This window comes from Heterocephalus glaber, unplaced genomic scaffold (assembly GCF_053883595.1).
Source record: "Heterocephalus glaber isolate CG9 unplaced genomic scaffold, H.glaber_assembly_v1.0 deba00001175, whole genome shotgun sequence".
Lineage (NCBI taxonomy): Eukaryota > Metazoa > Chordata > Mammalia > Rodentia > Bathyergidae > Heterocephalus > Heterocephalus glaber.
This window is the reverse complement of record NW_028258207.1, coordinates 1,793,262-1,806,473: the sequence shown is the minus strand read 5'-3', so window position 1 is coordinate 1,806,473 and position 13,212 is coordinate 1,793,262. Positions and strand designations below refer to the sequence as shown.

The 13,212-nt window shown below is 50.9% G+C and overlaps 1 protein-coding gene across 7 annotated transcripts in view; it reads left to right on the top strand.

Annotated features, from left to right (window-relative positions):
• Positions 1–881: 881 nt before the first annotated feature.
• Myrip (myosin VIIA and Rab interacting protein) overlaps positions 882–13,212 on the top strand; it is a 194,821-nt gene continuing 182,490 nt past the window's right edge. For 6 of the 7 annotated variants that reach the window (XR_015451099.1, XR_015451098.1, XM_013072884.3 and 3 more), the window contains exon 1: positions 882–1,015. The gene's annotated coding sequence lies outside the window, so the exon portion shown is untranslated. Of the gene's footprint in view, positions 1,016–1,421; positions 1,614–13,212 lie in introns of those variants that run through there. The other variant, XM_087210696.1, reaches the window with a different exon arrangement.

Below are 13,212 nucleotides of genomic sequence, written 5' to 3'. Positions count from 1 at the left end.
ATGCGCAGCAGGCGCACGGGGGGCTGCGTCCTGTCCTGGGCTGGAGGGCTGTGGACGCCAACCAGCACGGGTAAACTCACCTGAAGCGGGATACGAATAGCGAGAAAGAGTTTCTTCCCCTTAGCAGTTTGCCTGCAGAGGCGCGCCCTCCCTTCCCAGGCCCCCCTGAAGGCTGCTTTTCCTTCTCCTTCCTGCTGCCTCGCGTTTCCTTGCAGACCCCGGGACTCGGGGACACAGCAGTCGCCGGCGCAGCCCACAAAGCTTCAGGCTCGAGTCTGCAGAGTGCAGAGCCGACCCGACTAGCGGCGCGGTCCGGCCCTGAGGCAGCCGCGGGGCCCAGGAGGCTCGGACCCAGCGGAGTCACCGGGGTTCAGGTCCGGTCAGGAGGGGCGCTGACGCCAGAGACCGCTGCGTCTCGCCGCGGGACTGGAGATGCAGACCCGGGACGGACGGAGCAGCCTGAGTCCCACCCGCGCCCCGGATCTCACTGCGCGGGAGCAGAGGGGGCGCCAGGCCCCCGGTCCCCTTCAAACTCCACCCCACTGCACGGGACCCCACTGCACCCCACTCCACCCCCCCACCCCGCCCCAAGCTGCACCCCCCAACAGCACCGCCCCCTACTCACTGCAGCCCCGCCCCGCCCCTCCTCTCCTACCCCTCCCCAATTCTCCCCGCCCACTCCCCCCGCCCCTCTCGGCGCCACGCCCCTGGTACGACCCTCCCAGGCACGCCTTCCTCTCCCTGCGCCACGCCCACCGACTCGCCCCGCCCACTCCCGGATCCCGCCGGGCACCCCCCCCAGGTAGCCCCGCCCCGCCCCCAGCCTGCGGCACCGCCCGCAGGGCCCGAGTCCCGCGCAGGCGCCATCGCCTTCGAGCCCCGCCCTCGCCGCGGCTTGGCCTCCGCCGGCCGCAGGTGTCGCGCTGTCCTGGCCGCCGCGTCGCCGCCGCAGGCTCCGTCCGTGCGGCGCTGCGGCAGCTGCCCCGGCACCGCTGTCCCCGCGCGACCTGCGCCCGTGAGTACCGGTCCCCTGCGGCTGCCCCAACTTTCGGGTGACGCTGGTGTCCGCGCGGCCGCGCCCGGTCGGTGCCCCGCCAGCGGCGAGCGGCTCCCCCGGCCGGCGGGCCGTGTCGCGTGTCGCGGTCCTGCGTGCGTCCCGCCCACCCCCGAGTCCGGCCGCGGCCGCGGTGCAGACCGACCCTGCCCACGACGGGCCGCAAGGTCACGCGGGCGGAGCCGGGCGCGGGTCGCATCCTGGTCCCCCGCGGCGCCCGGCTTCGCTCTCGAGAGTCCCCAGGTGCCTGCAGGGGGGGACAGCCGTGCTGAGGCCGAGGTGACATCCCGGGGGCGGGGCCGTTTTCCTGGGTCCGCCCGACCCCCGCCGTCCGCTCTTGTGCGGTCCGGCCCCCGTCACCCGAAACGTGCCGGGGCCCGCGGGAGCCCCCGGCCCCCCGCAGCCTTCTCCCCTGGGCGCGACCGTCCTGCAACTCGGTGAGGAGGTTCGGAGGTTCGGGCTGACTGACGTCTCCCAGCCTCGACTTGCTCCTCTGTCAAGCGGAATAACCCGGTTTGCAGGCTTCTCAAGGCACTTGGGGTTCAGAGGCCGGGGGCAGGTACGAAAACGCGTTGGGGCACCTTGAAAAGTAGAAGGCAGAGAGCCCCAGGGATCTGGCGCCCGGTGGGAATGGGGTGATTCGAAGGCAGGATTCTAAAATCCTCTTTCTGGACAACTTAGTTTTGCTAGGGCTGTGTGCTACTGCACCAGCCTCTTCCTGCCCTGTTCCTGGTCTGTCTGGCCTGGCACCAGCAGCTCACTTGCCCGTCCCATCTGGGAGACGTCTTGGGGCCAGGAGCTGTGTAGTCCGGGGCGGGGGGGCTTGCATGAGCGTGTGTCTCTGCCAGGCAGGGCCTCTCCCTAACCCGGAGGGGAGCTGCCTGGCTCCAGGGTTTGTTCACTTTCTGAGAATGCAGTGCTGGCCACAGCCAGTGATTTAAACTAGCAGTGGCCTGGGCTGTGTCTTGTCGCCTCCTCTGCTCCAGCGGCTTGGAAGATTCCTTCTCCCGGCTGGCTTTAGAGCGGTTGATTCCTAACAGGGAGCCAGGCTGGTTTTGCCTCCCGGTTATCATTGTGTTTGTGCATTCTCTCACCTCAGAGGCACAGTAGCAAGGTGACCCATCAAACCTTGGCCAATTTTAACATTGCACTGAAGGGTAATTACAGAAAATGCCACACTGTTCTGAAGTGTGGAGCCTGACAGCCCAGCGAAAGCAGGGCCCAGGTTAGGAACCATGATGTCCCACCTCCTTGCAGTCTGTGCCCTAGCCCCGAGGGTGACTGTTATCTCGCTTGGGTTTGCTAGGCAAATGTTTTGTTTTTATTAGGGTTATTTTATCACTTTAGTTCTCAAGCTAAAATGGGATTTCTTGATGATTTTCTACCTTCTTTTTATGAATGCAAGTCAAAGTAGTTATACCTGTGCCAGTACAGAAAACTAAAAGGGAGAATTTGGTCTGAGATCTTAGTGGAGAATGGATTGGTTGTCCCACTAAGCACTGAGCATGAGTTCTTTGATGGTGCAGCAGCCAGGCCCACACACAACTGCACAGACTTTGATAAATGGAGACCAGTTTATTCCCCAAGAGCTTTTCATGGAGTAACTTTGAACCATGCAAATCTGAAATGCTGTGTGATATGAATGAAGAAAGTATGAATGAATTCTCATTTGAAATTTGCATTCTCATTCCACAAAATGGAAATATTTTAATTTTTCAAAGTTAACAGTTGGTGAGGAATCGCAGGATCTCAAAGCTGAGTGATTTATGACTTTTGTGGTTGCCATATGGCAGCACCTGATTGGCTGGAGAATTGAAATACCCACCGTCCTGTCCCAGCCCTCAGAAAAGAACCCCGGGAATAGCACCCAAAGGCTCAGTCCCTCCAGGGGTGCTTTCCAAGGCCCCTCAGCCCCTCCCACTCCGTCTTAGGCTGGAACTGTCTCCACCTCTTAGGGAGATGGCGGGGAGCTGTGTGTGGGGTGGCGCGATTCACAGGTGGCGTCCTGAGGAGCCGGCTTAGGAGCGTCACGGTCTCACTCAGATTTCCCCCGGTTTAAGGAAGCGCATTCTCTTCCTGCAGCAGGGAGCCCCTCTCAGTGCTGTCCGTGGTGATTATAAGGAGTGGCCTTGTCTGGAGTCCTGCTGTCACTGAAGGGAATGCCAGAGCATCCCACAGGGCGGGTCCAGGTCATGGCGTGGAGGAGCACGAGGGGTGTTGTGCCCAGGAGTGGGGGGGCTCTGTGGGCCTGGCCGCCTTCCCCTCCATCGCCATTTCCTTGTGGTGGCATCTCTGTTTATGAACTTAATTTGGTTTACGATTTCAGGGAAGATGTCTATGTTCGAGTTTGTGTGAGGAGGGTGGCTGTGGCTGTGTTTGTCACCCGATGTGGAGTTGCAAACACTTTTGTTTGTGAACTGAACGTTTGCAAACAGAAGCGTTTGTGAGCCGAGGCATTGCTGTGTGCCAGCCAGCCTGACTGAGATGCTGGGTGGGAGACGGTGTTCTCTGGAGGCTGGTGTGTGTTGGGTGTTGGGTGATTTTCTCTTCACAGTAGGAGGCAGGCAGCGTTCCCATTTGGTGGATGAAGGATCTGAGCCCTGGAGGTCAAGCATTTTCTAAACTGAGACGCGGAGAGCTGGAGTGAGGATCGAGAGCTGAGTCACGTGGGCTGCCCTGGCTCCATGTGCTCTTCTACAGGGGGAACAGGCTTGCAGAGCTCATTTGTCCGCCCTGGGACTAGAACTGCACTAACCACATACTCACCACTCGAGTCTAAGAGTGGGATTGCTGGGAATGGAAAGTGCTCTCCTGAGCAAGCGGGAAGTCCCGACAGTGATGCGTGTGAATGTGGAGTTGAGTCCACACAGCCTCGCTGAGCTCAGAATCACGTCCATGTGGCCTTGTTGAGCTCAGGGTGCAGTCCACGCAGCCTGCAGCATCGGAACCCAGTGTGTTCTCATTTCTGGATGCAGTCTTCTTTGGAGTTGAAACTTCATGTAATGGTGGTCCATCTTACCTATTTTTTGACTTTTTACACCCAACATTTCTTTTACACATGTTGATAACATTTGTTGGTTATCATAGGTCTAGTGGATCTTTCTTTTTTTTGGTACCGGGGCTCGAACTCGGGTCCTCGCACTTGCGCAGCAGGCGTCGAGTGGATCATTTTAACATCATGTCCTTTGTCTGATATTCGAAGGTTTAAACATTTCCCACCGGTAGACACTCTCCTACGTCCACTGTCATAAAAGTGTTGTGGTGATTTTCCTCGATAGGATCTTGCGGATGTGTCTGAGTGTGTCTAGTGTCTTCGTCTTCAGAAGTTGAGTGCCGAGGGTGGGGCGCGTACACCGGCGTCCATCTGTGAGCTCGGAGTGGCCGGGTTTGCGATTTCTGTCCCAGGCAGCCGTGTCTCTGCATCTCATCGGACACTGTTGGGTCCCTTGCAACCCACACCTGTAGTGGTGGCCGGGTCACGTTTGGTCATTCAGATGAGCGTGGAATGAGTTACTTCACTGTCCCTTCTCACTTTGCGCTTCCCTTAGAGCTTGTCTTTTTAAGTATATTTTAGTTTTCAATATTTTTTTCTATGTGCTACCTTTTTTTACTGGGAAAGTTTAGTTTTTCATAGTTAGATCTGATCTGACATTTATATTTCTGTATGGTATAAGGCAAGGGTGTAATTGTTTTTCATATTGAAAACAATTTATCCTATTATTTAATTAATAATTTACTATCTTCTCATTTATTGTGCTGCCATTTCTGTCATATTCCAATTTCTGTTGTATTTTTTGATCTTTTTCTTGACTCTCTGTTCTGTTCTTTTCATCTTTTGGATTCATTGGCTAATACTATTTCCTTTATTAGAGCTTTGTAATATCTCCCCTTTTATCAATTTTCTGCGAAATTGTCTTGGCTATTGCTATTCTTGACCTTTTAGAAATCAACATGAATTGTAGGATCTCTCCCGTCTCTTGAAAAGTCCTGCTGTAATTTACACTGAATCTATAGGTTAATTGGAGCAGGCTTCACCTCTTCCTATTGATGTGTCTCACTCCTGGACATTACCAATCTCTGTAGTGGTCCTTTTCAGGTCATTCTATAAAGCTTGATGGTGTTCTCCATAAAAGTCTGCAACTTGTAAAGTGTCTGAGGCACTTTACAGGTTGTTTGTCTCATTTTCAAACTAATAGCTCTATTGAGGTATATTCACACACTGCAGTCCAGCCTGTTAGAGTGTACAAGTCAGTATTTTTAGTAAACCCATTGGGTGTTCAGCAGTCCACAACCACACCTTCTTTCTGGATATTTGTGTCTCCTGCAGCACAGACCCTGAGCCACTAGTGGCCACCGCCCACCCCCCACCAGCCCAGCCCAGGCGGGCCCCAGTGGACTTCCCGCCTCCATGCACTTGTCCTGCTGGACGCTTCGGCGAGGTGGCGCTCCTGGCAGTGTGGACCACGGTGTTTTGTGTCCGGTTTCTTTCGCTTGGCGTCATGGTTCCAAGGTTGCTGTGTGGTGTGGGACGACGCTTATTCCTCTCGCTGGTATATTCTACTCCGTGGATATAACACTTCATCTGTCCTTTCATTGGGTGCTCACAGCTTTTATTGCCATTGTAAATGGGATCTTTTTTCTCCGATTGCATTTTTAAAGTTGTCATTGCCAGTGTGGTTATGTGATTTTTTTGTATATTAATTTTCTATCTAGCATCTTGGCTGGTTTGTAGACGCGCGCTCCATATTGTAAGAAGCCATATGTACCACAGATAGCGGTGATATTGTTTCTTCTGCCTTGCAGTTGCGTCTTTTCTTGTGATGGTGGTGATCAGCACCTCCGTGCATGGTTTTGGGATAATGCTTTCAAACGCTTCTCAAGGAAGAGCACGCGCATTGCACATTAAGAAATTTTATATTTCTGCTATTCTCATGGTGGTGTTTGTTTTTAAAATTATGCTTGTGTTAATCTTTACCAAATTCTTTTTCTGTATCTTCTTTAATCTGTTGAAGATGAATTCTCATTAGATATATTATCAATCCACTGTGAGTTTTCCTGCCAAAATTGTATTATAAAAGAATTATACATATGTATAAAATTAAATTTTAATATAGAATTTGCTTTTTCAAATACTCCCCCTTCAGTAAGCTCCCTTTCAGAGAGGTCTTTCCCTTCTCCCACTTAAGGATCCATAGTTCAGGAAAGATGAGACTGGCTGGAGAGTTTACAGAAGTTATAAATAGGAAACACTGAACAGTGCTGGGCACATAAATGTTAGTTATTATAATTTGCAGTGCAGTTAATAACCGTAAAGAACATTAGTTTGGAGTCCTGAAGACAGGCGTCACTGCAGGCAGGACTGTCAAAGCATAGTAATTCAAAGAGGATGTGGGATTTGATGTGATATTTGAAATTAAATTTAATCTAGTTTAATATATTGGTATAAAACACATTAATTGTAGAAATAGAGCAAATGAAAAGAAGAAAATAAAAGTCACGTATATTTCCACTTAGTCACTTTTGAACCTTCTGTACATTTTTCCCCAGAGGACATCTGATATTGCATACAGGCCTTAAAGATATTTGTTATCTGAGGACCACTTAGGAGTCTTTGTGGGACGAGAGGGTCATCACATGAAGACACTCACTGATGGACTGCTAGTTGCCAATCTGATGTTTTAACAGAACATCAGCAGGTGGATATTTGCCCAGCTAAGCATCATTTTCTTGAGGGGTCAGTTGGTCCCCAATTATATAAGGTTTTATTGGACATCACTGCACATCCATTGCAGAGCACAATTGCAAATTGTGCAAAAGATGGCAGAGTCTGTGAAGTTGATGACACCGGTTGACGATCTGTGGGAATCACTGCCCACTGCGTATGGGACGAGGGGGCGGCAGGTGGCGGGCGGCCTTGGCACTGGCCGGGACTGGAAACAGAGCAGTGAGGGAGGAGGCAGTGGTACGTACCGTGCTTGGGGGCCGGCTGAGTGGCAAGGTGGAAGAGGGCCTTCTGATGCCCAGCCCAGATAACCTCACGCAGAGGCGGCGCTCTTCCTGGGCTCATCCACAAGTGTCGCGTTGCGTGCTCACCGAAGGACATTTATGCTCTTCTTTAAGTCTGCTGAAAAAATGCCCCACAGTTAAAGCTTGGCTCTTCTAAGATAGCAGTTTCCAAAAGAGATACAAGTCTAGCCACAGAAGTTGTTTACATTTTCTAGTGGGCACATTTAGAAAGTGACACAGGGAAAGGTGAAACTTTTTAATCCAGCACATCAAATAGATTTTTGGATACACTTCAAAGGATAATCAATACAAGATTACTGGGCTATTTGACATTCATTTTCTGCACTAAGTCTTTGGAATCTGGAGTGTATTTTAAACCATAGTGAGTCTCAGTGGGAGCAGCCACATTTTGGCTGTTCAGCAGTGCCAGCAACTACTGTGAAGATGTACCAAAATAAAATATTAAATAATAGGTATTTTATTGTTTCTTTTTATTAAAATACAGGGCTAATCAACCCTATTTGTTAGGGTTGTTTCAAATCTTACATGTATGATTGTATCTAAGTATACATTGTGTGCATCATACAAATACGTACCTCGTGTGGGACGGTCAGCAGCAGTGTGGGGTCAGCGTCGCTGCCCTGCTGGCGTGGGAGGGGTGAGCGATGAGAGGTGAGCGCTCGCTGAGGGGAACCCAGAGAGCACCCACCTGGGCCCCCACTAGCCCCTCAGGGGCGCGGGTTCCACCATTAAAAGACTATTCTTCTTCGTCATCCCGTGTTTTAACATTTAGATGACGGTAATTGGGGTGACTCCAGGGTAGCGCTGCGTCACGAACACCTTTCTGCAAATGAGCTCGTGTGATCAGCTGCTAGGGACAGGGAGTCCAGAACAGCAAGACCCCGGAGTCGGCCAGAGGAGGCTGAGAGGTGGCTGGACTGGGGCGGACATTCGCCCCAGGAGTGAGTCCTGGGTCTGTAAGGAGTCGGAAGAGCTTTGTGAAACTGTGCGCCAACGGTTGTCTTTGTTTTATTCAGCCATTACTTCCTGAGGTGATTATGAGTTGAGTTTCCTGCTGGTATTGTACGTGATCAGCTTCAGCGAGCACACAGTGTGTGGCCCATTCCGTGGCTTGGAGGAGAGCGGACGTGCAGCCACTGGGGAGCCGACGCTCTGCGGCCGAGGTGCACATCTGTGTGTTGGGCCAACAGTTTGACCTCGCTGAGCTGACCCGTGGGCTCAAGGACAGCAGGCGCCTGCAGGACAGAGGTGCCCTCGGCCTCGGGGTCCCCGTGGCTGTTTGCCAAAGCCCTTAAGAATCTTCTGGCCTGGATCCTGGTGGCTCAGAGAGTCACATCACACTTCGAGGCTCCATCCCTGGAGTGGACTGGTGCGAACACATCCCGTGGCGTGGACTTCAACCACCTCGGGGTGTGGCCACTGCCCAGGAGGCTCCTGTTTGGAAGCCCAGAAGCCAGGGTTCTGTTGGCGGGAATGGGAAGGGGAAAGAACCCACCCGTCTTTCCATTTCTTTCGGAGGCTGGCGGGCTGTGGAGCAGTGCTTCTTGCCTGAAACCCAGTCTCCAGTGTCCTTTTCCTGTGTGGCTCCAGCCTCCGAAAACATGGCAGCTGCTGCTTCTGTGTTTATGTTATACAAATGTGGTTTTGTTGTTCGGCTCTTTTTGAAAAGCGATGTGATAATCATTAGGGACTTTGATTTACTAGACACATGCAACCAGAGTGGATTTGTTTCTTCTTTTATAGCTGATTAAAAGAGAAACCAGAGATGCTATTTCACTTGCATGCTGGTCAAGGTCTTTTAGAAACCTGCAGGACCACAGATCTTCGTCTGGTGCCCGGATGCTGCTCCCAGGTCCCATCTGCTCCCAGTCAACATCTTCCTTCCCCCGGCCCAGGTTCCCGCACGCTTGCTTTCCCCATCACCGCTTCCCACTTTCTGCTGGGGTCTCTCTCCCTCGGGCTGCTGTGGTGGATACTTGCGCAATGCAGACCTTTTCTCCTCCTTTTCCGCCAGTGGTCCACTGCTCCAAGGGGGAGAAGGGGGAGGAGGAACAGGAGAATAAATGTTGTTTGGGGCTAGCTCGGGAGGTGTTGAAATGGCTTCCCTGAAAGGAGACAGATCAAGTGGCGTGCCTGGGAGGAGGCGTGGATCCCAGTGCATCTGCAGGTGCAGGAAGACTCCTGCTGGGGTGTGGGGGACGGGAGCCTGGGGGGCAGCACCTCACCTCCGCCTGCCCATGCCCTCAGCCCTGGCACCTCCTGGTCGGCTCCCAGCGCCCTCCCCAGTCCTTGTCAGACTTTCTCTTCACTGTCGTATCGTTCCTTTCTATTTGTTAACCTGTTTTCATCTCTATTATTTCCTTGTCTAAGCTTTTAAATTAAATGATTAACTTTTACAGCTGTATTCTTTGCTATGTATGTATTTAGGACTATATAGCTCTTTCTAAATATTCCTCTAGCAATGTTTACATTCCACAAGCTCTGAAATGTGGTGTTTTTATTATTGTTCATATGTAAGTTTTTTAAATTTTCATTATGATTTATTCTTTGGCTTATGACTTACTTATAAGTTTTTGTTTAGAATTTTAAAAGGTCTTGTTTCCTAATGCACAAAGAATGTGGTCTACATGATTCCAGGTATTTGCAGTTTGTTGACACTTGTTTTATGGCCTGGCACACTGTCATTTTTCATAAATGTCACATAATTTCTTGAAAATAAAGTTACGGTTGTGGTAGTTTGTACAGATAGTCCTCATTTAACGACCTACCTGTTTAACGACTGTTCAGACTATGACCAGTTTGCACTGTTTGGACTTACAACCCGCCACTTGGACCCACTGCCCACATTTGGGTTTACGACGCAGGAAGGCGAGCAGCAGTGCGGCCTATGGTGCTTCTTCTACAGCACAGTGCTGTAACTTTTGCTGATTGTCCTGTACAGCACTGTAGCTTTATGTTCTGTTATACATTACAGTGCTGCATGTGAGAGTCATGCAAATAAAAGCAAAGTCACCACGTTGGAGTTTCCTCTGACCATTTCTTTGTTCTGAATATTGCGGTGTACATGCTACATACAGTTGCTCATTTAGTAACCAAATAATTTAAGAACCTAGTCACAGGAAATGATCTGAGTTGTTAAATGAAGAGTGTCTGTATCTATCCATTAGCTTAGGGTAGTTAATTATGTTATTCAAATACTCCATTTTTCTTACCGATCTTTTGTACTTTGATTTACCAGCTATGGAGGGAAAAATATAGAGGTGAATTTATCAATATCATCTTGTGGTTCTTTTAGTTTTGCTTTCTATATTTTGAAATAATTTGAGTGTATCCTTTGTAACAACTTCTTTTTTAGATCTGTGTTTAATAGACAAGTACTAGTTTTCTTTTGCTAGGTATTTCCTTGCCTTAATGTTCTCTTACTTTTTCATTGTCACCATCTCTGTACATTTGTATTTCGCTTATGAATCTATGCTAGCAGCATCAAGTTGCTTTGTTCTTTCCTAACCTGTCAGTTTGAATGTGTAAGTCACATTTGTTTACAGGGCTCCAATTGGTATGTTTGGGTTTATGTCACCATCCTGTTTTCTGCTGTTTGTTCTGTGTAGCTGCCTGAAGCTGTGGTGGGTGCTGTATCCTCTGTGTACTCTGTTTTCCCATCTCCCTCTGCCACACAGGCTGGGCTTCGCCTGTCTGCCCACTTTTCTTCCCCTCTTGCTTGTTAGGGCCATCATGAAGAGCAGCAGGGCCACTTGAACATAGACAGGGATCCTGCAGAATTCCTTTTGGTAATGGAGACAGCTAAGCTGTGACAAATGGGAGGTGTGGCTGTGTTGGGAAAGAATGATTTGTGCCCCTAAGGATGGGATGGCCCAGACTTCATTGTGATGCTCAGAAGGAAAGCAATTTAAAACTTGTGAGTTGTTCACTTTTGGAATTTTCCATCTGACATTTTCAGACCATGGTTGGCTGCAAGGAATTGAAGCCCACAAGATGAAAGGCAGGTGGAGGATCACACTGTGAGTTTTTGAGTCTCTCTCTGTCCATGGGGAAGAGCTTCACAGCTGAGTCACAGGGAGGAGCTGGCACTGGTTTGCATCACAGGAGTTCCGAGTGCTGTGTGGAAGATGGTCCTGTCTGTGCACCTGTCAGCAGGGGAGAGGTCGGAAGCAGGCACGCAGGCATCTCTGGCTGCTCCTGCTCCGCCTCTGCCACGTGCCTTCTCTGTGTCACTGTGCATGGCTTTTCTTTTCTTTCTTTCTGTTTTGGTACCAGGGATCGAACTCAGGACCTTGTGCTTGCCAGGCAGGTGCAGTGCCACTGAGCTACGTCCCCGGCTCTGTGCATGACTTTTCTGTATTTGTTCTCTGGAAATTGTTCCAGTGTTTCCTTCTTGGATGGGAGGAATCCTAGATTAGAACCCAAAACATGGCATTCATTTTCTTCAAGTTCTTCTCCAGATTCCTGGAGAACCCTCAGTAACCATCCTCCTGTGGAAATGTTCATCCTCCACACCCTCCTCCTTCCTGTGCGAGCCACTAGGAGCTCTCCTGACTGCCAGAGACCCTGGCTGAGCCTGGGCTTTCCCCTCAGGGCCGCTGCTCTGCATGGCCCAGGAGCAAGCTTGGGGCTGAGAGGTGGGTGCTAGTGCTCAGTGTCCATGACAGGTACTGCCAGGGGCAAGAGGAAGATGGAGGACCTGGATGTAGCGGGGTTTGTGGACCCAGCCCAGGTCAAGCTTGTACTGAAGATCATTAGATGGATTTGCTCCTGCCACCATCCTGAACTAGAGCTTCTGTTTCCTATTGCCTAGAGCAGTTCTACACTCTTCTTTGCTATCTAGCAGGATTTTAGCAAGGATCAAATCTCTTTATAATATTGGTGCTTATATGTGTTCGAATATAACCACAGTTTGAAAGATCTAGCTTAGCATAATGCTTTCTTGTGAGCTTTTATATTGGGAAACTATTTTTGGAAAATGTACACTCCAGTTCAATTCAAACATGTATTTCAACCTTCACTACATTGAAGCTTCAAAAAGAAAAAAGAAAGAGAAAAAGAAAAAGAACCTCATTTACTGAGCTTCAGCCTTGGGTCACTGAAGAAACTGCATCATGAAGGTTCTGAAATCATCTGGTTCTGGGGCCAGAAACCCCATCGTGGTCACCGTGGCTGGCAAGCACGTTGCCCGGGCGCCTTTGGGACCAGCCCATCCTGCCTGAGTCCCTGGGCCCTGGTCCCGGTCCCACCTCCCGTTCCTTGGCTTCTGATCCACAGGTGCCAAGGTGTTGGGCACTGCAGCACCAGCTCCATCTCCTTCCAGCAGGAGCTGCTGTTGCCCACACCCCGGCTCCTGCTGGGCCTGCAGGGTGGAGGCATCCTCCTTGCTGCCCACTGTTGCCTTGAGCCTCGCTGCAGCACGACATGGTCTGTCATCAGGCTCTCCTGCGTGCCATCCTCCCTGCTGGCCTCCTGCTGACCCCAGAGTCCTCTCCTCCAGTTCCTGTAAGGTTGGCACTTGGCTCTCCAGAGAAACAGAACAAGCAGGAGGAGTGGATAGAGAAAAAAGAAGAAGTTCATTACAAGGAGTTGGCTCACAGGATGACAGAGACTGCCCACACCTGCACTGTGGACCGGAGGCTTGGGATCTGCGTGTTCGATTCCAGTCTGGAGGCAGCAGGCTGCATCCTGGTTGGGGATTGTGCAGTCAGAGGAGATCCGCTCTGCCCAGGAAGGTGGCCATCCTGTCTGGTTCCGGCATTCAGCTGACCAGCATGGCCCTCACACAGCATGGCGTACAGGCTGCTTTCCTCCACGTTCCTGAGTGCAGCCCTGATCTTGACCTGGGACACCTTCCAGGTGGACCTGAAGTTGACCGCTGCATGTCCCCCTTAGCACACATGTGCATGTCCCTGAGCCACCCTGATCTCCTAACACAGATCTCTTCCCCTGAAGGGTGAAAGCACTGACCTTTTCCTAGAGCTGGGGAGTCCCTGGTTGATGCTGCTTCTTGACATCCTGGGACTGAAGTCCTGACGTGCAGCTGACAATACTTAACTGATGTGCTCTGAAGTCAGTGTGTTGGGCATTACATGATGAGGGGGTAGAGAGAACAGGACACTCGCTGTGCA